The sequence below is a fragment of the Schistocerca serialis genome, chromosome 6 (assembly GCF_023864345.2).
Source record: "Schistocerca serialis cubense isolate TAMUIC-IGC-003099 chromosome 6, iqSchSeri2.2, whole genome shotgun sequence".
Lineage (NCBI taxonomy): Eukaryota > Metazoa > Arthropoda > Insecta > Orthoptera > Acrididae > Schistocerca > Schistocerca serialis.
In genome coordinates this window covers 285,097,068-285,123,687 of record NC_064643.1, presented here as the reverse complement: position 1 = coordinate 285,123,687, position 26,620 = coordinate 285,097,068, and the positions used below count along the sequence as shown (strand labels likewise).

Sequence of the window (26,620 nt, the reverse complement as noted above, 5' to 3'; positions counted from 1 at the left end):
CATAAGGGCGAAAGTAACTTTCTGCATATACGTCACTGCCAAGCAACATATCTCGATGCAACTTGGACCATACGCAGAAAGAAATTTTACAGTATAGTACAGGAGGTAACTGAAAGAAATACCCAAAGAGACGAACAGAAATGACACTTTTATACTTTTATTCGAAGGTAATAATTATACTGCAGTCACCGCGATTTATGATGTTCCCTTGGGCATTCCAAAAGGTGGGACATGGTTCTTAATACTCGTAAGTCTGCAAAGTGCTACCATCCTGTTTGTACGTGCTCCAGTACGTCTCCCCAACGCATCCCAAACACGCTCGATGAGATTATAAGTTGGAGGAACTATCAGGCCAGTCCATTCGCCAGATATCATCTGTTCCAAGGACTCTTCTACCTGCACTGTTCGATGCGGTCGCGCATGGTCATCCATAAAAACAAAGTCAGCCCTAAATCCCTGAAAAGACGCACATCGGTATGGGGAAGAAGTGTGTAAGGATTCGGAGGTCAGTGCGCTCAAGCATCATTGTGCCTTTTCACATCATAACACTTGGGCCAGCAAAACGATCATGCTCGACAATGCTCCAGGTTCCATCACTTGTTCTCACCTCTCACCATATAAGAATACACCCAGAACCAATACTCGCACTCAATCCACTCTCATCTGAGAGGAGCATGGAACCCACTTCTCTTTGGTCCAGTCACTGTGCTCTTACCATCGCGAACGGTGCCGCCGATATGGTGTTGTCAACGGAGAACATAACATGCCGGTCGTCGGGCAAAATGACCACTACCATAGAGACTGAGATTGCGCGCCTTGCATCAGCATCTACATGGATATTTTGCAAATCACACTTAAGTCTCTGGAAGATGGTTCATCGAACCATTGTGAGTAGGCTGTTTAGGTTTTTGTGTTGGTAACGCCATGGTAGCGCTCTGTATGAAAATCACTGACTGTGCTGTGTGCAGTCTGTGGCTGGTTGGCATTGTTGGAATATTTGCTATTGTAGTGTTGGGCAGTTGGATGTGAACAGCGCGTAGCGTTGCGCAGTTGGAGGTGAGCCCCCAGCAGTGGTGGATGTGGGGAGAGCGATGGCAGAGTTTTGAGAGCGGACGATCTGGACGTGTGTCCGTCAGAAAAAGGAAATTTGTAAGACTGGATGTCATGAACTGATTAAGGTAAATAGATTGTTTTTTCTCCATCAAAGTCTTTCTTTCATTTGATAAGTATGCCTATCAGTTCAAAATGGTTCACATGGCTGTGAGCACTATGGGACTTAACATCTGAGGTCATCAGTCCCCTAGAACTTAGAACTACTTAAACCTAACTAACCTAAGGACATCACACACATCCATGCTCGAGGCAGGATTCGAACCGGCGATCGTAGCGGTCGCGCGGTTCCTGACTGAAGCGCCTAGAACCGCTCGGCCACACTGGCCGGCGCCTATCAGTAGTTAGTGCCTTCAGTAGTTAGAATCTTTTATTTAGCTGGCAGTATTGGCGCTCGCTGTATTGCAGTAGTTCGAGTAACGAAGATTTTTGTGAGGTAAGTGATTCATGAAAGGTATAGGTTATTGTTAGTCAGGGCCATTCTTTTGTAGGTATTATTGAAAGTCAGATTGCGTTGCGCTTAAAATATTGTGTGTCAGTTTAGTGATGATCAGAATAAGGAAAGAGAGAAATGTCTGAGTACGTTCAGTTTCGCTCAGCTGTTTGAAAATGTAAGAACGTAAGAGTTTTTCCAGCACTGTCATTCTTTACATTCAAAGGGGAAGTTTCACCATCTTTACAATAATTCTCTATTATTCCACTTCCACAGCGCGCGGAAAAAATCAACACGTATATGTTTCCGTGCGAGCTCTAATGATGATAGTTTCTCTCAATGTAAGTCGGAGTCAATGAAATATTTTCGCATCTGGAGAAGAAAGTTGGTGACTGAAATTTTGTGAGAAGATTCCGCCGCGATGGAAAACGTCTTTGTTTTAATGATATCTACCCCAAATCATGTGTCATGTCAGTGAGTCTCACTCCCCTATTTTTCGATTACACAAAACGTGCTGCTCTTCTTTGAACTTTTTCGATGTACACCGTTAATCCTATCTGGTAAGGATCCCACACCGTGCAGCAGTACTCCAAAACAGGACGAACAAGCGTAGTATAGGTAGTCTCTTTAGTAGATCTGTTGCATCTTCTCACTGTTCCTCCAATAAAATGCAGTCTTTGGCTCGCCTTTCCCACAAAATTCTCTATGTGATCTTTTCAATTTAAGTTATTCATAATTGTAATTCCTAGGTATTTAGCTGAATTTACGGGCTTAAGATTTGACTGAGTAACAGAAGTTTAATGGATTGCTTTCAGCATTCATGTGGGTGACCTCACACTTTTCATCATTTAGGTTCAACTGCCAATTTTTGCACCATATAGATATCTAAATAGTTTTGCTATTTGTTTTGATCTCCTGATGAGTTTACTAGACGATAAATGTCAGCATCATCCACAAAAAATCTAAGACGGTTGCTCAGATTGTCTCCTAAATAGTTTATATGGATGAGAGACAGCAGATGGCCTATAACGCTATCTTGGGGAACACCAGAAACCACTTCTATTTTACACCATGACTTTCCGTCAGTTACCTGTGACCTCTCTGACAGGAAATCATCAATCTAGTCACATAACTGACGATAAATCCTTAAGCACGCAATATCACTACAAGCAGTCCTGTTAGATGTGGTTGAAATTGCACCCGCTGTTTCAAGTGGGTCCCTTCTCGCCCGTTGCACAATGTAGCGGTCATCCGCTGCTGTAGATAATCGTGGTCGACAATCTCCTCTCCTTCGTGCAGCAGTGTCTGTGGTTCGAAAAGCTCCCCGTACACCATGCACGTGAACTGATGCAATGCCAAACTGCTGGGCCACACTCGTCACACTTCGTTCTTCTTTCAGTTTCCCAATGATTCTTCCCCGCCGGCCGCGGTGGCCGTGCGGTTCTAGGCGCTCCAGTCCGGAGCCGCGCTGCTGCTACGGTCGCAGGTTCGAGTCCTGCCTCGGGCATGGGTGTGTGTGATGTCCTTAGGTTAGTTCGGTTTAAGTAGTTCTAAGTTCTAGGGGACTAATGACCACAGCAGTTGAGTCCCATAGTGCTCAGAGCCATTTGAACCATTTGAACCATTCTTCCCCGTGTGAAGTCATCCAGATGTTGTCTGCGGGCCTTGAGAACGCCACTACATTGCACCGTAATTGCTCGCTGACTGACGCAATCTGTCTCTTATCGTGTCTTCGAGAGCATCGTGTTTTGAGGGCAGCCCCATTTGGAGCTATTGTGAAGCTCACCTGACGCTTTGTGTCATCCAGAATTCGGTGCACGACTGGGAGAGCTCTGGCAACATACTCCCGCAATTTAATTCACTTCCCCCAAGCGGCTAATATATGTAACTTTTCCTGTCTCGTCCTTAAGCTTTTCAGAGCAGTATTTTTGCAGAAAATCTGGAAAGTGTTTCATATTTGATATCACAGAGATTCTTAGTGAAAGAGCAGAGATGGCCAGCAAAGCTAGAATTAAATGTGTAGAATATGTGACAAGGATGCCACATGCGGGAGAAGTCTTAGGAGCAACGCTCCTCTTTGGTGCAGTATCTGATGCTTCAAGGTTTATAAATTCCAAATAAAGGTTGTGGATATCATATTCCATTCAGCTGATTCAAATCCTAGAATTATAAGAAAACTTTAAAGCAGTAACAATGTTTAATGTTTTTATAACAAAAATATCTATTTGCCCTTACTTTGGACTGAGAAATACATGTCTTTCACAGTTACATTTTTCTTGATTTTGATGTCCGCCATTTAAAGGAATGTTGCAGTACCCTGTAGAGTTCGATCAAGGACATCAACAACATACGATAGAAACTCAAAGCCCAAAGTGCACGAGAAGACAATAGAAATCTCATAAACATATTCGAGTATTATTTATTTAGTGGCAGAAATTGTTTCAGTTCCATACACTGCGTTTCTTCATAATACGAATTGTTGGGGCAAAAATAACCTCTTCCTGTGCCGGAAAAGTACTGTAACTGACTGCAAATAACAAGCAGACTGTACCACACATATAGTGAGCCCTTAGAGGAATTCGCGATCTTCATGAATACGATCAGAACATAAATTAATTATTACGAATAATTTTGAAAAGAGGAAAAAGTCCATTAATGAAACAGGAACATTAACGAATCTTAATGTGAGTGCAAGTTTCCACCCTGTTTAGTGCTCTCGGAATCCGTGAAATGACAACGGGTTAACTGCCAGCTTCACATTTAAGTGCAGCCTCATTGCAGCTTCAGTCGCACGTATAAAACGAATATTCAGAGACGAACTGCTGTTTAAAGTGCAAATTGTCTCGTCGTACCATACCTCACAACCGTTGCGAGGTGGATGGCTTTCAGAGCACGTACTGAGAGCCGCTGAAATGGCTGCCAGCACATTAAGCAAAATTTATCGTCGTTCGAGAAAGTACAATTTAATTAGCAGCCGAGGGAGAGATGCTATATTGACTCCTTTACGGAGACGGCGCCTTACAAATAACGACAGGGCTCCTCCCGTGGTGTCACCTGCCGGCATTAAAGGGGCACCGACCATTAGCAGCAAGCAGCGCCTCAGTGTGAGAAAAACAAAGCTGTAGCGTCGTCCCCAGTCACATTTATGTGGCCTAGTATTTCCACCAAAAATGATTAAAGGGGTCCAGACCTTCCAATAACTGGCACGTTACACTTAAGGAACACTTTTTTTCTTACACCACACGCATTTTGAAGTTAATTTTTGGAGTAGCGTGGTGGTTGTGTGTGACACATTTTGTGAAAGGAATTTAATTACATTGTTAATTACCTTCACATACTATTTTTTTGTATCTGGAAAAATTGAAACAATTATTCCACCAAGCCATGATGTTATCGAGCTGTTATTTTCTGACGTATTATGGATAGGCTATGATCAAAGACGTATACTGATACGCTGCGCAAACGCTGTAAATTTTAGGTCTTTAATTTTTTGTTCGAAAATGTTCCTTATTCGGCTAAAAAGCACGTTTACCAGAAGTGGTATCTGAATATTCAACAACAGGTTTATCAAATCTTGGACCATAGCATGGATTTCCTGAGTGACCAGAAAATTCTTCATCTACGCTTCGTCCTTTATCTATTTCCTCTCTCGAGACTCTTCAGCTTTTTTTCAGCATTCCAATTCCTCTTAGTGTCAATGAATGATAAACCACCGATCATGTATTTTCCAGAGCATACGACAAGTGGTAACTCATCCATTGTTCACTGAGGCTTTTTGCGGATGATGCTGTGGTATATCGACAGGTTGGAACAATGGAAAATTGTATTGAAAAGCAGGAGGATCTGCAACGAATTGACGCATGGTGCAGGGAATGGCAATTGAATCTCATTGTAGACAAGTGTAATGTGCTGCGAATACATTGGAAAGAAAGATCCTTTATCATTTAGCTACAATACAGCAGGTCAGCAATTGGAAGCAGTTAATTCCATAAATTATCTGGGAGTAGGCATTAGGAGTGATTTAAAATAGAATGATCATATAAAGTTGATCGTCGGTAAAGCGGATGCCAGACTGAGATTCATTGGAAGAATCCTAAGGAAATGCAATCCGAAAACGAAGGAAGTAGGTTACAGTACACTTGTTCGCCCACTACTTGAATATTGCTCACCAGTGTGGGATCCGTACCAGATAGGGTTGATAGAAGAGATAGAGAAGATCCAACGCAGAGCAGCGCGCTTCGTTACAGGATCATTTAGTAATCGCGAAAGCGTTACGGAGATGATAGATAAACTCCAGTGGAAGACTTTGCAGGATAGACGCTCAGTACCTCGGTACGCGCTTTTCTTGAAGTTTCGAGAACATACCTTCACCGAGTAGTCAAGCAGTATATTGCTCCCTCCTACGTATATCACGCGAAGAGACCACGAGGATAAAATCAGAGAGATTAGAGCCCACACAGAGGCATACCGGCAATCTTCCTTTACAAGAACAATACGAGACTGGAAAGGAGAACCGATAGAGGTACTCAAAATACCCTCCGCCATACACCGTCAGGTGGCTTGCGGAATATGGATGTAGATGTAGATGTAGAAGTGTCGCCAGCAGAGTTCAAACAATCTTAAAGGCTAAGGGTGGACACACACCATATTAATGTCCACTAATAACTGTCCGGATACTTTTGATCAAATCGTGTGAATGTAGATGCAGAGTTCATGAAAAGAGGAACCTTACAATAAAGCACATATTAATGCACGCAGTTAAGCGTTTTGGGAAAAATGAATGAGAGGGATGTGCTGAATGTAAGTCTGAAATTTGAAAGCGGTTTCAGCCCCTTCAAAAGAGGACACAGATTATTACTAATCCCTTCTTTGTCCTATCCGAGCTACTTCTCCTTCTTTAATGACCTGGATGTCTACATATCGTTAAACACTATATTTTCTGTCTTTTTACTCTTACTAGCTGAATACTTGGCGCCGCCTGAGTATGTACATTACTGGCCATTAAAACTGCTACACCAAGAAGAAATGCAGATGATAAACTGGTATACATTGGACAAATATATTATACTAGAACTGACATGTGATTACATTTTCACGAAATTTGGGTACATAGATCCTGAAAATCAGTACCCAGAACAACCACCTCTGGCCTTGATACTCTTGGGCACTGATTCAAACAGAGCTTGGATGGCGTGTACAGGTACAGCTGCCCATGCAGCTTCAACACGATACGTTTGCAATTGGTGAGAGATCTGGAGAATGTGCTGGCCAGGGCAGCAGTCGAACATTTTCTGTATCCAGAAAGGCCCGTACGGGACCTGCAACATGGGGTCGTGCATTATCCTGCTGAAGTGTTGGGTTTCGCAGGGATCGAATGAAGGGTAGAGCCTCAGGTAGTAACACATCTGAAATGTAACATCCACTGTTCAAAGTGCGGTCAATGCGAACAAGAGGTGACCGAGACGTGTAACCAATGGTACCCCATACCATCACTCCGGGTGATACGCGTGTATGGCGATGACAAATACAAGCTTCCAATGTGTGTTCACCGCGATGTCGCCAAACACGGATGCGACCATCATGGTGCTGTAAACAGAACCTGGATTCATCCGAAAAAATGACGTTTTGCCATTCGTGCACCCAGGTTTGTCGTTGAGTTTCACCATCGCAGGCGCTTCTGTCTGCGATGCAGCGTCAAGGGTAACCGCAGCCATGGTCTCCGAGCTGATAGTCCATGCTGCTGCAAACGTCGTCGAACTATTCGTGCAGATGGTTGTTCTCTTGCAAACGTCCCCATCTATTGACTCAGGGATCGAGACGTGGCTGCACGATCCGTTACTACCATGCGGATAAGATGCCTGTCATTTCGACTGCTAGTGATACGAGGCCGTTGGGATCCAGCACGGCGTTCCGTATTACCATCCTGAACCCACCGATTCCATATTCTGCTAACAGTCATTGGATCTAGATCAACGCGATCAGAAATGTCGCAATACGATAAAGCGCAATCGCGATAGGCTACAATCTGACCTTTATCGAAGTCGGAAACGTGATGGTACGCATTTTTCCTCCTTACACGAGGCATCACAGGCAACGCCGGTCAACTGCTGTTTGTGTATGAGAAATCGGTTGGAAACTTTCCTCATGTCAGCACGTTGTAGGTGTCGCCACCGGCGCCAACCTTGTGTGAATGCTCTGAAAAGCTAATTATTTGCATATCACAGCATCCTCTTCCTGTCGGTTAAATTTCGCGTCTGTAGCACGTCATCTTCGTCGTGTAGCAATTTTAATGGCCAGTAGTGTATATGGCAATATCATTCCTTAATACTACGTGTAGAATGGAATATAGTCCGTCTGCAGATCCTGAACATTTGCCTGGATTATGTCAAAAGGGTCAGACCCATAACGCAAATGCTGTAGATACCAATAATCAGTGTGTATTTATACACAAACGACAGTGTACCGGAAGCTGTCATGGAAGTTATGTAGCCAAATTTCAGAGATCTGCTGACACTGAGTTACTGAAGAAAAGTCTCCATGGATGTACATGGAAATTCTGCCACTGAGATAAAACTTCTTTGCGCAGGGAGTCGGAACTGATGTCTTCTAGCACATAACCTCTCTGCTATTAATAGCGTTATCCGCATTATCACAATAAACTACGGGGGTGGCCAAAATAAAACAGGCCCCGTGTCATACTGAACGTGGTGTTTGAGGCTATCTGAGTGTTGTTATTTCTTAACGCTAGAGCGGCGCTCGAGCAGGGTCACGTCATGTCATGTGATGTCGAGCGGTGATTTACTGATCAGTGCTGCGCTGTCAGTAGTTAGTTCGAAGCTTGTTGTGAATATATGCAGTTCTGAGAATATTTTTTTCAATCTAACAAAGAGTGTATATCGTTGAAACATTTTTGGATGTAAATCATTTAAAACATTAAATGGAAGTTCATGATAAAAAATCCAGTGATAGCTACTCCTGTAAAAAGTTTTGTGCAGAAATCGATCACCAAATTTAGAGCAGCAGGTTCAGTAGCTAACGCCAAACATAACAGTATAAAGTGAGTTTGTTCGACAGAAAATATTGAACGTGTTCACGAGGCTATGGCCAGAAGTCCACGGAAATCAACCAGACGTCTATCCTTCCAACTAAACAGCTAACGAACGTCGTTCCAGAACATGTTGAAGCTGTTACATATGCGAGCATACAAAGTAAGAGTGGTGCATTAAAACCCATAGATTATGCACAGCGGCAACGCTGTCGCGAGCGGTTACTCCCGCGTGTCACTGTTGGTTATCTGAATCCAGATCTTTACTTCAACTCCAAAGAAGCATGAATTCGCCTTAACGGGTACGTGAAGTTCCAAAACACACGCTATTGGTCAACAGCAACTCCCAGGGAGCGCTTTGAGGTGGCTCTGTAAGATCTGAAAATAGGCGTTTGGTGACAGTTCAGGTCATCAGAAGTCTGAAGAACTATTATTTCAGAGAACATGCCATGACAATCTTCGTCATCATATTTTTAGAATATCAGTAAAATGTACAGAGTTAATCTAAATACAAAATATACACAAATCATTTTAAAGATGGAAGTGTCCAACAGAAAAAGGTTTTCGTCAATTGCTTGATCCGGGTCCCTCTACTTCTCTGATACATGTAGATTTTTTTTAATCAGACGTAATGAGTCCTTTACCACTGTTATAGGAATACAATGTCAACTGAAGGGGAAAATATTACTTCAGATACACGTATCAGTAACTCCATCAGTTATAAAAGGGTTTGTTTGTTGAGTCACACAATTAACTCAAAATTTGTCCTATTAAGATGCAGCGGACTGAGTACCTGTGATAATGTACAGTCCATATTGTGGGCATTTGTCTGTTGTTTCTAGTGTATTGTATTGCAAATCGTATGCGATTTACCAGGCATACAACCATTAACGCAAAAACAAAGCCTAAGGTACTATTGGAAAAACTGAATGCAAATCAAGTCATCTGATGAATCGTTAGTGTACCTAAATTTACAGAAAATGGGAAGTGTGTCTGTGCCATTTATTATAAATTTTAAAAAAATTCTTAAAAGATCATGGATGACAGAAGTTTTAAAAAAGTTTCGCAAATTTTCCTGTAAATATAAAATTAAAATGAATGTGATCTTTGACACAAAAATGGTATTCCTCTGGAACAAACAGTTTGTGCCTATATTTGTGGGGCTATGACCGCTCTTGCGACGGGCACTATTTTTATTTCATTTTCCTAGAAAACAGGTTCATCAATATTTATATCCTCTATGTGCAAAATAACCGTGTCTCGTTTCGCTTGCCTCAGAAACTGCTGAAGTTTGCAAGCAGAAACTCTGCCTATTAACAGAATCATCTATGAAAATGAGGACATACAAGCAGTTTCACCCTGTACACCCCCCCCCCCCCCCCAAAAAAAAAAAAAAACGCGCGCGCACACACGCACACACACACACACACACACACACACACACAACGCGCTAGCGCGCACTCTTGCTGAGGAAGTAATTTATAACAACAATTCTAAAGACATGCATCACTATGACTTTGTGCTAAAGATATAAGTATAGTGTAACAGTTCTTCTTTCTCATCCGTTTTTTTATACTGTTCTTTTAATTCTGTTCCTTAAACAAATTATTTTTTGTGACTATGTGGCCGCTCTTTATCGGTTTGGCCTGAGGAATGTTACAAGCAAATTTACATCTTCGAGAAAGAGAGTCTGGGAACAGAAATCAGAATATAGATTAACAATGTACAGGAGACACTGAACACATTTTAATAATTACCTTTTGTTTATTATTTATTTATCCTCGCAGGTATGCGACTGTATACTAATAATTTGTCCTAAATATTAATATTTACACATGCCACCATACCTCGTATGCTTCCACGCAATGACGGATTTTAATTTCCATTCATTAAATGACTGCCGAGCGGTCTAAGGCGCTGCAGTCATGGACTGTGCGGCTGATCCTGGCGGAGGTTCGAGTCCTCCCTCTGGCATGCGTGTGTGTCTTTGTCCTTAGGATAATTTAGGTTAAGTAGTGTGTAAGCTTAGGGACTGATGACCTTAGCAGTTGAGTCCCATAAGATTTCACACACATTTTCATTAAATGACTGCTGATGGCGGACGAGTACGTGAATGCGTCTTTTCTGTCTGAATGGCGTTTTTTGTTCTCTATTCTTTGTCTCCGTCTTCGGGACGAGGTTGAAAAAACAGATTTGACAAATATGTTATTGTTGTTATGATCTGCGAACTACATAATCGTATGTTGTGTTTAATCATTTACAACAGCTCTATTTATTTCAAAATTGCTGATTTGATTCAGAAGCACGTTGGGGAGAAAAAATAAAGAGATATTACAACAGTGCATATGATTCGTCTGACACACTGCACGGTATTCTTATTCTGCTTTTTTGGAGAAAGTTCAGTATGCTGAAAGATTTTTCTTGTCCCATATACGTTTTGTCACGTCAAGCTTCATATATTTATTCACGTGAGACTAACATTCGAAGGTAAAGGAGGCTACTAGTAAATCATTTAAAGTAAATAAACAAAATGCTAACCCTCAAACGAAAGTGGGCCTATGAAAGCTGCACAGAAATACTGCGTTCTATGACTTTTTTGACTAACCAACTCATGAGAGCTTTCCTATAAAATTTTACTGAATGCTCGTGAAGATATCTGTAAACAAAAAACCTACTGTAAAGTGTATTTCTTGATAAGGACTAAAAATACGAGGGTGAGTCAAATGAAAACCGTAAATATTTTTTAAATATTATTTATTGTGCAGAAGTGGTACAAACCTGTATCACTTATTAACATAATCTCCCCCACGCTCAATGCAAGTCCTCCAGCGCTTACAAAGTGCATAAATTCCTCTAGAAAAAAATTCTTTGGTAGTCCGTGCAACCACTCATGCACCGCGTGGCGTACCTCTTCATCAGAACGGAACTTCTTTCCTCCCATTGCGTCTTTGAGTGGTCAAAACGTATCGAAATCACTTGGGGCAAGGTCTGGTGAGTATGGTGGATGAGGAAGACACTCAAAATGCAGGTCTGTGATTGTACGGGCAGTGTGGGGCATTGCATTGTCATGTTGCAAAAGGACACCTGCTGACAGCAATCCACGTCACTTTCATTTGATTTCAGGCCGCAGATGATTTTTTAGAGGTAGTAGTATGATGCACTGGTGACAGTGGCCTCTCTAGGCATGTGATACTCCAAAGTGACGCCTTTTTCGTCCCAAAAGAGAGTCAGAATAACCTTCCCCCCTGATGGTTCTGTTCGAAACTTCTTTGGTTTTGGTGATGAGGAATGGCGCCATTCCTTGCTCGCTCTCTTCGTTTCCGGTTGGTGGAACTGAACCCAGGTTTTTTCCCCAGTGACGAATCTTGCAAGGAAGCCATCACCCTCTCGTTCAAAGCGCCGAAGAAGTTCTTCACAAGCATCAACACATCGTTCTCTCATTTCAGGGGTCAGCTGTCGTGGCACCCATCTTGCAGACACTTTGTGAAACTGGAGCACATCATGCACAATGTGGTGTGCTGAGCCATGAATAATCTGTAAACATGCTGCAATGTCATTCAGTGTCACTCTGCTGTTTTCCTTCACTATGGCTTCAATTGCTGCAATGTTCTGTGGAGTCACAACTCGTTGTGCCTGACCTGGACGAGGAGCATCTTCTACTGAAGTAACACCATTTGCGAACTGCCTACTCCATTCGTAGGCTTGCTGCTGTCACAAACATGCATCACCGTACTGAACCTTCATTCGTCGATGAATTTCAATAGGTGTCACACCTTCACTACGCAAAAACCGAATAACAGAAAGCTATTCTTCCCTGGAGCAAGTCGCAAGTGGGGCGGCCATCTATATACTGTTACTGCGGCGGTATGTGTGATCTGCACTATGCTGCCAACTACAGGCCACTCTGCACGCTGTTTGTAGCACGCTTACCAACTTACAGGATAACGGCGCGAAATTTCGATTTGTTATTACGAATTTAAGGTTTTAATTTGACTCACCCTCGTATATACAACGATCGATGTAAGAACTGTATTCATAGCCGCCAGAGATACCGATGTGTGGTGTTTGTTCTTTCGGACTTTGATCCAGTAGTCATTATGAATTAAGGCACAAAGGAATTAGAGACACTGGATGCAAGTGTGGATTGATTTAAATCTGTGGGGAAAGCTAAAAATTTGTGCCAGACCGAGATTCGAACCCGCGTCTCCCGCTTACTAGGCAGATGCTCTGACCACGACCATTTTTTTTTTTTTTTTCACTATGTATTTGGTCGTAGCGGACGTCACATTACATCCGTCGAAGTTCGTTGTTGATCCCTTCACTCAGTTTTTATTACAGAGACCAGCCGGCTCTTGATCGAACACTCTGAGCTCCCATACCGGCGATAAGCCATCCGGACACAGTGCTCACCGCAAGTACGCGGACTACCCTAGCATGCCTCCCGTCAGACCCAAATTCTCAACGTATCCACACACTACTAATGAAGTGACCCTTGCCCGTTATCTACATTACTCGCACCATTTCTCCGTTTCCCGTCAGGGTTCAGACCTTGTGTGCATCCGCACTGAAGAGGTCACTGGCCGTCCTCGCCTCAAGTATTGCGTGGATAAACTGACAATCTGTGTGTGACGGGAGGCGTTCTGGGGTAGTCCATGCAGCTGCGATGACCACTGTGTGTGGATGGCTTAGTGGTCAGAGCATCTGCTTAGTAAGCAGGAGTCCCAGGTTCAATTCCCGGTTCAACTGTTCCCATTGATTTCAACGCATCCCCACTCGCAGTCAACCTACGTAATTCCTTTGTGCCAGAAATACCGCCAGGACTAGCTGTCAAACTTTGTAAAGTGCTCTGTCCTCAATCACCACCACCTCGAGAGGTCTTAGCTGGTAATAGCTCAACTCTAAGGCAGGTTTGACCACCGCACCGCTATACTAGGCATGGTTCTTTTCTTCCCCTAAGTTTTGAACTGACTTACTCTGCCGGTTATGGGGGAACCTACGGTTTAATGTGTACTCTGAACAGTACTGCAATTCGTTATAGTTAACATTAACAGACATTGCCAGAGGTAAATGAAGCTACAGGCGGCAGATAGAAATTCCAGGATGGGTGGAGGATCGGGCGTCGTTCTTTCGAGCTATAGTCGCCCACTTATTCACTGAGAAACCGAGACAGACTTTCAGACATTCTCAACATATACATATGCGTGTAGTGCTAAATCTCATTTTCCATTCAGTTAGTCGCGAGAAAACTATATTGTACAAGCTAGTGCACAACTGTAATACACCAAAAGGCGATGGAAGTTGTTTATTGTGGGTGGGGACATCATTGCCGTGGACTGCAACACATCGAATTTACGTAGCTGAAATTGTGTCGTGTGGGGAAGAACCTACGTTCATCGTCGTGAAGCGCAGCAAGTCTACTTCACGGAGCTGAAGTTCAGAAGTGCGAGTTAAGCGAAAATTCTGAAGATTTTCAACATCAAGCGAAAGAAGAGAATGCAGAGCCGCCCATAGCTAGCATATTAAAGCTGATTTACAAAGATTGTTTTTAGAAAAAAGGAACGCTGTAAATAGTTGACATCCACGATTTACAAAAGCGTGTTGCTATCTTTCTTCGTTTCGCACCGAAAAGAAATTATACTATTCTAACAGTATTAGCTCCATTAAGTTTCAGTCACAAAAAGTACTCGACTACATCACACTAAACTAAACGTTTTACTATATCTCCCGGCAAATGTCAGAGGTGATTTTATTTGTAGCACATAAATATTAGTTTCGATGGATTTGAATTTGTTTTCAATTCGAGCAGGTTGTACCATAGTTGTCGTTTATGTTTATTGTCGACGGTTATTATCAGAGCGATTAAGTCTGAGAGATCACGTAATTTTGTGGGACTCATTCCAAATACGTATTAGTAGTCTAGGGAAGGGCCAACGGCCTTGCCGCAGTGGTAACACCGGTTCCCGTCAGATCACGGAAGCTAAGCGCTGTCGGGCTGGGCTAACACGGGAATGGGTGACCATCGGTCTGCCGAGCGCTGTTCGCAAGCGGGGTGCACTCAGCCTTTGTAAGGCAAACTGAGGAGCTACTTGACTGAGAAGTAGCGGCTCCGGTCTCGTAAACTGACATACGACCTGGAGAGCGGTGTTCTGACCAAATGCCCCCCCATATCCGCGTCCAGTGACGCCTGTGGGTTGAGGATGATACGATGGCCGGTCGGTACCGTTGGGCCTTCCAAGCCTGTTCGGACGGAGTTTAGTTTGTTTTTTTTAGTCTAGGGAACAAGTAATTACAGAGTACAATTGTCACTGAAACGTACTTTACAAATCATTTTACTAATTCTGAAAATGAGATTAAGGCTCTTTCTGAATGTTTAAATTATATTTCATTTTGTATAAAATCGGTCTCATTTGAAACAATTATTCAGCCGACAGGCGCAATTGTGTTGTGCAATAAGCGAGTGGGAATAGATAGATAAATTGACGCCGTAGATACAGTGACCCACAACGAGACACCTACAAAAAATTGAAAATACTAAGAAATACAGTTTGACATACAACGTCAAAAATTTTCATTGGCTCTACAGTTGAAAACATTACATTTAGCGTTGCAAAAATGGCGTCATCGTGTATACTTATGGTATAGGGAAATGACTTCTACAGGTACTCATTTAATACAACACACCTGGAGAAATAATTTTAAATAAGTGTTGTGTTTCCATAACATTTTCAGATCGTATGCAATTACACTGTGATCTCCTAAAGCTACAGAACTAGCATATAATTCGAACTTTCAGGATGGTTGTGTGATTGGTAGGATAAGCGTACACTTTGTCGGAACACTTATACAGGTGTTTTTACTGAAACTGTAAGGTAGTGTATAAAAAGCAGCAGGAACCATATCCACGTACTGTGAAGTATTAACGGATTCCTAGTTTAAAAAAAAGACTACCATAACCAGCGATGTAAACGATACAACCTAACTGACGCCGATTCTTAACAACATAGATAGCCAGGATTCATTGGTACGTACTGTTTGGCTTCGGTCACGATAAAGACATAAAATTTTGGCTCCTGTGCAGAGCAGACAGGGAAAGCTTAATAACTACGTGTTGCAATTATGTTGGAAGTACGTCATCAACATACAAAGCAGAGCAAAAGTTTTATCTTCCTCTCTTTGTAGAACTTCTATTTTGGCATAGTGGGAAGCAGTCCCCTACGAAAATTTTCGAAATACGCCCTGCAACAACGAACGAAGTGGAATAGTGATTTACGACACTGAAATCGTATTTGAGATGGCTGTAATTCAAATAAGGTTTCAGATTTCTGAACTGCAGTGATTTCGAGAAGAAAAACGTACAGAGCCATCATCCAACAGAGTCATACTGTCTCCATACACTGCGCAATAATTTTGGTACCGTAGGTATAACACTGGAGATTCCGCGTAATAATACAGATGAATTTCCCGTCGATTCACTAAGCATAAAAGAGGGCATTGTACTGACAGAGGCATTTCATTTCTTAGCGATTCTTTTAGCGCGATATTCTGTCAAAATAATATCCAGCGCAGTGCCACACACGATCATTCACTACCGCACCATAACAGGAATGTCAAGCAATCTCAAAAGTGAGCTAATGTCTGAAAATATTCAGTCAGTTGTTTGCTAAATTACAGCTCAAGCTATGAGTACAACAAAAATGTGCTGTTTTCTTTCGTTTCCGGAAGAGCGATGCTCAAATGGCCGCTGAACCATCCACAATTAGCATTCCCACGTTTTGAGTAAACCGACTCGAAGATGGTACTCGCTTCTACTCTCCTACCTTATCCGCTTGAGTTAGTGTTGTGTCTGTAACGAACATAAAGTCGGCAAGTCATGAATCTTTATTTTAATTCTGGCGTTGCAATTGTTAGTTCATGAATCTTGTTTTCATGAACGTATCATACATAGTAGACGGTAATAATTTGCATGCTCCCTTAACTTTCAACAAATAACTGAGTAAAAAAATTCGACACGGTGCATTCTGAACCAATCATAATTGGAAATTGTGCTGGAATGTTTTAAAAACATTAACGTTTACGCTCGTTGAATAACTGTCGTGACGTGGGAAATAGTAACAATCATTAATTTAATTCCGAATACAAGTCTATTGAATAACGTGAAAGGCAGGTCGTGGGGAAAGGAGGGGGGGGGAGTGTATCAGGTGTTGGAGTTCTGCTGCATCGTTTCAATTATCTAAAAACCATAAACTTTTATAGCTGATAGTTTAGGGCCTCAAGCGGGAGAATCGACATGATTTAGTAACGAGAAAGACTGGACTGCAGCGTAGAGACGAGTTTGTTCCCCATATGTTGTCTGCTATGACCATGACGTTGTAGCGCTGTATAATGTAAACATTGGAAAACGTACATAATTGTGATACAACAAGCTATGACAAAATGGAGCTTTTCAAGATTCTGACTAGTTACAGTAGTTGTGGACCTTAGAGTTAAATACGTCTTGTGTCTTGCAGGATGCTGTTGTTTCGAGCTGCACGGGACTTTAGCAACCACAGCGTGTATACAAGTGATGCATATAACAAAAGTCTTAAGTCGTACGAGAGGAGACAGCAAAATTCATATACTTGTGCATACGTACGTACGCACACACACACACACACACACACACACACACACACACACACACAAACTTCACACTCTTTTGTGCAAATATCTAAACAACGCTCACTTATTTTTGTATCACATTATGTTACAGGGGCTAATTATTCAGCAATAAAGTAGATAAATGTCGCTGATTGCTTCTGGAAGAAAGAAAATACCAACTAATAAATGGATCTATTTGTCGACATTAGCCCCCTGCAGATTAACATGCGTTACCCATCTTTTTCTAGCGACTCATTTCCTGCAGAAAAGCCATGGCTGCCATAACTACAACGATGAGCATCGTCCAGTTACTATTTGCTTTTGTGCGAGATTGGTTGCGAAGGAGAGAGTGCTAAATCCGATGGATTGTTTGGACGTTCCACCGATTTGTGCCGGCCGGTGTGGCCGTGCTGTTCTAGGCGCTTCAGTCTGGAACCGCGTGACCGCTACGGTCGCAGGTTCGAATCCTGCCTCGGGCTTGGAAGTGTGTGATGTCCTTAGGTTAGTTAGGTTTAAGTAGTTCTAAGTTCTAGGGGACTGATGCCCTCAGATGTTAAGTCCCATAGTGTTCAGAGCCATTTGAACCATTTTTTTTAACCGATTTGTGCTTCGTCGTCCTGTGTTATCTCCATGTGGAAGTACTTCTTTGCGCTAAAAAATTGTAGTGATGGAAACACCCGAATGAAAACAATCTGTTCAGTCACTTGGGAAACAACTATTTCGGTTACAATTTTACGAATCGACTGAATTATTAACTCGTACTTAGAGTGAAACCATTCTCTGGGAGCAACCGAATGAAAACAGTCGAGGGAGTCCAGCGTATTTAGTTCTGAACGGAAATATTAGATCGTTTTGCCATTGTTAAGTCACTATTGTTGACTGCACGCTGTATCGCCTATCGTCACGGTTATTGCTCTTCTCATATTTACTTTCTATCGAGTGCCAATAAGTAGCTTTTACTTTGGTTTTTCCTCCATGTTTATAAAAAGGCGTTTTCCTTAGTGTACTTTGTATCTGGATCAAATGCCGAAACACTCATTAGCACGGGCAGGGAAGAAATCATGTGATTGCATAAAAAAGTGACTTTCAAGATAAATTCACTGCGATATGCAGTGTCCGAAAGAATGATTCACATTATGTTACTATATTTGTTAAAGAAATCCAAAGAAAATTAACGAATGAAGACAACCATTTCTCACGAAGCACTTGCGACAAGTGACAGTTTATGCTCCGTCACCAAACAATTTAAAAAACGTATCTTAGATGCTTTCTGTTCACGATACCGCAGAATCTGCTTAAATAGAGTTAACGGTGATGAGTGCAAGCAGCGGGAAGAGAGAAACGGATCTTCAATAAACTTAAATAAAAATTTAAATAAACAGGAATTGTTGATTTGTTTAAACTTGAATACGTAAACAAGCACAAGTATTAACCTTAAAAAAATCTATATTTAACACGAGAAGTACGAAAAATCGCCGGCCGATGTGGCCGAGCGGTTCTAGGCGCTTAAGTCTGGAACCGCGCGACCGCTACGGTCGCAGGTTCGAATCCTGCCTCGGGCATGGATGTGTGTGATGTCCTTAGGTTGGTTAGGTTTAAGCAGTTCTAAGTTCTAGGGGACTGATGACCTCAGATGTTGAGTCCCATAGTGCTCAGAGCCATTTGAACCATTTTTGAACGAAAACATCGTATTTACGCTTTGTAACGCAATTATAGGGTCACTTTCTTGAAACCTAGTAATTGTCTTCCATTAAGCCAGAAGTATTAAATTTGGCTCAAACGTCCCTCCGATCGTCTGTAATGGATAAAAAGCTTGACCCCCTGCGACGTCACGATCACGATCTTGGGAGGCCCCATCCCGTGGTCACCGTCCGGCAAATACCTCGGTGTGACGCTGGACAGGCATCTCACCTGACTGCCGCACATCCGAGACATCAGGGGGCGAGCGATTGAGCGTCTCCGGGCGCTCTACCCGCTGCTGAACCCCGAATCCACCCTCCCACCTCGGCACGGCCTGACTGTGTACTTGACCCTTGTCCGGCCAGTGCTCGAGTACGCCGCCGTAGTATGGGGGAATGCAGCCCCGTCGCACGTGGCGATGCTCCAGCGCGTCCAGAATCGGGCGCTCCGACTCACTCTCCACAAGCCGCCTCGTTACTCGACGAGGCTCCTTCACGAGGAAGCAGGCGTCCCGCTGCTGAGGGATCGCTTCAGGCAGTCCGCCAGGGTGTTCTATGCCTCTGGCGAACACTCTGGCAGTCGTCTTATTCGTGGGCTGGGACACCAAGTTCACCACAAGCCGACCACGCGCTGGCCCGATCTGCTGCCCGAGTAGTTTCTTCAGCAGCCCCGATGCCGATTTCGCCGAAGCGTTCGCTGGCTCGCGGCCGCTCACATAGGCCAATCCCACCCGTGAGGCCAGAAATCGTTATTGAGGTCCACACAGGAGCAGTAGCTTCGCTGCTTAGCCTGTTTCACTCCTGGTTGATGTCACCAGAGATTTCCAGTGCAGTGCAGTGACGTCACACTTGGGGTCGGCTACACTTCCAACAGCGTGGTGTCGACTCATGCGAAAAGAAATCCAGGGCTCAGAAGTTCATGTGAGATGTAAGGTGGTTTATTGATGTTACACTCGCACCAAATTTCACCGAAATTCTGTCCAACAACACCGTGCACGCGTCACGCGATGGATCGGCAGTCACACCCTCTCTTTCCCACATTTCATCCTTTCTGTTGATTCTCAGCAACGGAGCTACGACGCTTCAAACTCAATTTGCGAAAAAAAGGCCAGGTGGGTTAATGATGCCACACTTGCACCAAATTTCACTACAATTCTGCCCAACGCCACCGTGGGCGTGCCATACTATGGGAAGGTCGTCACACACCCCTCTTACCCACATTTCATTCTTTCTGTTGGTGCCCCTGCTACGGAGGTCAGAATAGTGACGTCTAGCGTTGAAATCACGATATTTTCTTATGAGTGGCCGAGGAAAACATTTCAGACACATCGCCGCTCACAAACGCCACTGAAAGGCCTCAGAAGGTGGCATAAAGGGCGTCAATGAAAGCACTCCTTCCCTTGTGGCGTTGATTCCCATACTTTTGGGGTCGAAAACGACAGCTCACAATGCGTTGAGCAACACGACGTCATTCTCGACAACATTCGACACTGCTGCACCCCTCTCCCCATCTGGACCTTTCAACTCTTGTCTAAGGATATCGTAGGATACAACCACACTGACCCCTTTAGGGTTCAATGCGACCGCAATTATTGCTCTGGTACATAGTATGGAGTTACAAAGGACCATTCAAAACCAACTGGCCAAATCTAAACGTGATCCGAAGTAGCCCTCTCGTTTCGCGCCATCCTGTGGCGTGGCGTGCTCATGTGGCGGGGGAGAAAGGGGGAGGGAGTACAGTATTGATTCACATTTGCATGGCAAAACGACAAAGGGCCTCTCTGATACCCCAGTTCTGCGACGCCCTCGGTGCCACTTTTGCGTCTTTGTTGAGTGCTTTAAAAATGTACCTTTAAAGAGACTTTGACACTCATTCAGCCGAGGGGCGCTTCACTGCTGCCCTGGCGCCTGCTTGTGGGCATCTGGACTCTGATGACTGTCAACGGGGTTGCATACGCTACAGCAGCAGCGGAGCACCACACAGCTGCTTGGGTGCCGAAGTCTCTGTGCAGGTACATTTTTAAAAGTGCTCAACAACGGTGCATGGTTGGCACTAAACATTTTGCGGAACTGGTGCTTTTTATAGGGTCCCTTTCTCGTTTTCACGCCCCTGCTATGGAGGTCAGAATCGCGACGTATCGCGTTGAAATCACACGAGGCCGCGAAACACGAGAGATGTGAAAGCGTGAACAAGCGTTACTGTCTAGTTCCAGTTTCGTCCAATGGTTCTGATCGGTCCCTAGTAGTGGCACCCGATATACCAGAGCAAAAATCATGCTCTTGCTACAAACTAAAGGAGTCAGGCAACGTTCAACGAGGTCGCAACCACACGGTGTCCTTACAGAATCTATGAATCGTCCCGGGAGGAGCAGGCGAGATGGTTGGGGATCAGCATTGTCAAACGCTGTCAAGAACATCATCCTGGTGCTGAACGCACTGTCAACTACCGTTTCCGACCGCGAAGAGTGTGGAAATTAACACCTCGAGGGAGGGGGTAGTTTGAATGGTGACTTTTACGCCACTTCCTGACGCCTTTTCGTTTCGATTCTGAGCGGCGATATGTCTGAAATATTTTCCTCGGCCTTCCGTAATAAAACTGCACGATTTCAGCACTGGGCATCGCGGTTCTGACCTCCTTAGCAGAGGAATCAGTAGAGTCTGACACGCCGATGGTGGTGCTGGGCAGGATTGAAGTGAAATTTGGTGCCGAAGTGACGTCATTAACCCATACAGCCGTTTTTTTTCGCATGCATAGACACATTAGTTTGAGGCGTTGCCGAACCCGAGGGTGAAGTTGCAAGGCGCCACACTTCTACATTATTACAGATGAGGAATGTAGGCACCTTTGTGCCAATTTTCAAAATTTTGTGTCGTAGTGGGAGACGATTACGGAATTTTAGAAAAGTGACCTAATTGTGTTGCACGGTGTAGTAAACAAATACATAAATTTTGAAAATACCAGACTACGTTTTTAGTAATATACCTTCCCTGCACCTACCTTTCAAATAAGGTAATAACTATCAGAGTTTTGCATTAATCGGTTGTCTCACATTGAGTGAAATCACTCAAAACCACAAAGTGAGGAGAAACCTTCGTATATCTGATGCGGCCGCAACGATTTGTTTCATTCGGTTGTTTCATTAGATAGAAAAACTGAACGAAAAAGTATCGATTGGCCAACCGATTCTTAAAACCAGTTGAAAGTTTCGTTTTGTTTTTCAGTCTATGGCCTTATCTATTTTTTTCATCTGTTATTGCTTCACCAATCTTTAACCTTAATTTATTATTTTATTTGTCAGGCACTTACTTTTCCTCCCATAAATGAGTGTTTTCTTGACATTGAGGCAATTTCATTCAGGGAAACGTCAGTTTATGCTGCTATGTTCTGCAAACGAACACATTTTTGTTGGTCTGTCAGGTTTTAATTGAGTATTCGACATTCAGTCGCAGACTGCGTCGCTGTAATCCCATCTGAGCACCCGATGACTTTTCCAGAATATGATGACACTCTGATTGTGAAAGTACTGTGGATGACATTAGAATGTCAAATGAGAATATGAACTACACTCTCAAGTAAAATCTTAACAATGCGACAAAAATTTGCAACGTTACTACCTTATTACGCTCTGAAATAAGAATACACACAGCCTGACAAAAAAAAAGTGTAGCACTCAGAAGGACAGGCGGGAAAAAATAAAAATTTCTCGGATTCAGAGAGTATGTGATGTTATTTCGGTGATTACAAAAGCAAGTCAAGTTTACAAAGTGTGGCGTCAATAATTCCTATGCCACAGCGTAGGTGCACGCTCGTAGGTTGGCACTACGAGAGCGGACCAACTACGCCGACCACAGCGCCCTCTAGCCGACGCTGTGGAGCTCAACGATCCCCGCTCCACTTTCTGCCCAGATGAAGAGCAGAGGACCTAGCAACTTAGCTTCTACTTCATAGGGGGCTAGCCATTGCCGACTTTGCCTTTGTTACTTCAATGATAGTTTGTTCAACTACTAGTAACAGTTAGCTGTGATACATGGACAAAAGCTTCGGCCGGCCGCGGTGGCCGAGTGGCTCTAGGCGCTGCAATACGGAACCGCGCCATTGCTACGGTCACAGGTTCGAATCCTGCCTCGGGCATGGATGTGTGTGATGTCCTTGGCTTACTTAGGTTTAAGTAGTTCTAAGTTCTAGGGGACTGATGACCTCAGATGTTAAGTACCATAGTGCTCAGAGCCATTTGAACCGTTTTGAACAACAGCTTCGCACTTACGTGCTCATCTTTACAAAAAGTTCCGCATGTGTCATTGACTAATATTCTCTATTAAATGTGCTTTTACTGTACATGCAGTACCAAAGTGCTTTATATCTCCTGCTCCTACTCGCTTGCTTCATTCGGCCTATTTTGTAGATCACAGGAGCAGACCGACGCACCGCCTTCCAAGCGGGATACAAAACAAAGAATTTGGCAGTATGAGCCCAGTTGTGAGTATGACTTCTCACTCGCCCTGGCCATGATTCACTCCTGAGGCAAACTGGGCCTCAACTGATTTTATTAATCCTTGATATCCTGTATACTGGCACTGGGATCGGGTTGTCTTCCAAGCTGGTCCCACCCATGTTCTATTGGGGGACAAATCTGCGGACAGTTCATAGAGACACGTGCGACTTGTTGACAGCCATTGTCTTCTTGGAGAATGAGTCCAAGGTACAGTTGCATGAGTGGTTACACATGAGAACGCAGACAGGTGAACCTAACCTTTCGGGTCTCCGAGCCATTCATGTATATGGAGTTGTACCATCACCAGGAAGCATGGACTACTTATGACTGGCATCTGAGTGTGTTAAGCGATGAATCGCGGCTCTCCACCATCCCAGAGGATATTCGTCGTCTAGGATGCCGGCTACCAGTGGGAGGTCCCGTTCTTCGCTTGTTTCTCCTCATTGTGTGGGGAGACATCAGGCGGGAGTACCCCAGGGAAGCATCCTAGGGCCCCTACTGTTTAATCTCTACATAAACGATCTCCCAACCAAACACAACACAATGATGGCAATCTACGCGGATGACACAGCCATCCTTGCGCAAGATTGGAAACCATCAAACATTACGTCACGCCTACAGACTGCACTCAGAGTGGCCGAGCCTTGGTTGGAGAAATGGCGTGTTAGAGTAAACGTCGACAAGTGCGAAGCCGTTCTGTTCACTAAAAAACCGAAGCAACTGCGCAAACACCGCTACTGCAGACCAATAACTCTACATGCACGTCCAATACGTTTCCGCGAGAAAGTCAAATACCTCGGTGTTTGGCTGGACCGCAAATTACTCTGGGGGGACCACATACAACACATGACCAACCGAGCTAGCGCGAGGCTCAAACAGCTCTATCCTATGCTCAAAAGGCGTAGCACACTGAACAGAAGGGTGTCGAGGTCCATGTTCATGACACTTATCCGACCCCTGATGACGTACGCAGCTCCTGTGTGGGGATACGCTGCGCCTACACGCCTGCGCCGTCTGCAGCTCATACAAAACAAAGTACTCAAAATCATAAGCAATGCTCCACGATACACACGCATCGCGGACCTTCACCGGGAATACCGACTTGAGACTCTCACGGAGGTAATCCACAAACTCACCACAAGACTATACAGAAACTCCAGACATTCGCAGAACCCGTTTGTTCTGAATCTGGGGAACTACAACCACAACCATAGATGGAAACATAAAAGACCAAAAGACATACTTGTAAGGACATAACATCTATGGCCAAGCATACGCAAACATAACGGCACAGGCGAGCCCCTGTTAATCAGACGCCGTTACTGGATATCCAGCTGAAATACTCTTCCGAATAACTGGCACCACACAGGGAAGCCGTACCGTACACTGCATGCAAACAAGCTCCACACATCCCCCACACAGTGAGATGATCTATGGCCGATCTCCCACTACTGTATAACGATCTTGATTGTTCCAGGAATGTAGCAGCTGCAGCAACTGGGACACATCGCCATCGCTTGTCACGGTAATGATGCATGTTACCTATACTAACAAATCCAACCTTGCATGAGCTATCGCAGCTAGTAAGCTACTACTGCTCTTACTACCCATCCCACTGTCGCAGAGGTTTTTTCCCACGGCACGAGCCATGGCACTTTTTTCCCTCTGCTCTTCAAATCGCTACCCTCACTCGCGTTTCGTCCACTATCTATCACCTGATGGACCGTGTTAATGCGTAGCCTTACCCAGACGCACGGACAACATCACAGCCCAGCATCCTGTGATCCACTTACTAGATAACTAACATGTTTACGGAGGTGACAGTAGAACTTTTGGTTTGGTCACCACGTTGGTGCGGGCGTGGAGGGGCCTCATCTCTCATATATAGGTCACGCCCTGTAGAGATTGGAGTCATTCTGACGTCGTGCCGTCAGAATTACTCCAATCTCTACAGGATGAGTCGTCAGAATTGCCCGAAGGATAGATTCAAATGTTCAAATGTGTGTGAAATCTTATGGGACTTAACTACTAAGGTCATCAGTCCTTAAGCTTACACACTACTTAACCTAAACTATCCTAAGGGCAAACACGCACACCCATGCCCGAGGGAGGGGATGACTCGAACCTCCGCCGGGACCAGCCGCACAGTCCATGACTGCAGCGCCTTAAAAAGCTCGCCTAATCCCGCGCGGCAAGGGTAGATTCACCTGCCTTCGCCCCCACAGGCACTTTTCCTTCGCGAGGTATAAGTGCGTATGTAAGTCGATTGTTAAGTGTAAGTGGCTGTAATGAGTGCGCGTGTGCGCGTGTGTGTCGTGTCATGTTCACGTTTGTGTTGGAGATGATGAGAGAAGGTAGCGGTGAAACTAGACGCAGGCACGTAACCAGCATCAAGGGGTTGCCGAGCTTAACGTCCCCATCCGACGGGTGGATCACCATCAACAGGGTCACATACTTCATGAGACACTGCGGAGAGGTTTCGAATTGAATCTAGGACATTGGCCCAAAGACCGATGATCAGAAACTTTACGCCACTCCCACTCCACCCCCTGCCGGCCAGATAACGACAGCGAAAATTTCATCCACCACCAGAATTCGAACCGACTTACCTCCTGGTCGAGCACTACCGCACGGTTGCGTGCATTACCTACCTCGACCACTGAGGAGGATGCTGTGCTGTTAACGGTACGCCGTGCCTGGGACGACAATGCCCTAATCTTGGTTCTGTTAATCCTGATCAAAGATGTGGGATAACACAGAATGTTTCAGGGAGTCCGTTACTTGTTCTCGGATGGAAAGCACTGACGTGAAGCGGTGCTTGGTGCAAATATGGCGATCCTTCCTTGCGGCGATCAAACGTGGTCGACCAGAACCTGGAAGACGAATATGCCTGCCTTCAAATTCCTATGCGGTCCAACTTTCACATCTAAATGCCAAACAGATCTCAAATTTGCGCGATTCGACCAGCTAGTCACATGAAGGCTCACAATGAGCCCCTTTCTAACTGTCAGGTATTGATAACGCGGTCTCAGCCGCGTACGTGGCATCAGAGGTCCTTCACTCAACATCTGACGCTGCTGACGCGTCTTATATTCCCTACCATATCTGGTAACTATATTAAGCGGACATTGTCACTCTTATTATTTACATGCCTGTCGATGATGTATGCGTATACTAAGATACATTAACATCCCAGCCTGTCTTTTGGGTGCATCATGGTTTG

The 26,620-nt window shown here is 44.2% G+C and overlaps 1 protein-coding gene and 1 non-coding gene across 3 annotated transcripts in view; one reads left to right on the top strand and one right to left on the bottom strand.

The window, feature by feature from the left end:
• LOC126483878 (high affinity cAMP-specific and IBMX-insensitive 3',5'-cyclic phosphodiesterase 8A) overlaps nt 1–26,620 on the bottom strand; it is a 1,729,999-nt gene that overhangs the window by 699,171 nt on the left and 1,004,208 nt on the right. The window lies entirely within an intron of this gene.
• Nucleotides 13,265–13,334, top strand: Trnat-agu (transfer RNA threonine (anticodon AGU)). Its single transcript has one exon. It is a non-coding gene; the product is annotated as a tRNA-Thr (tRNA).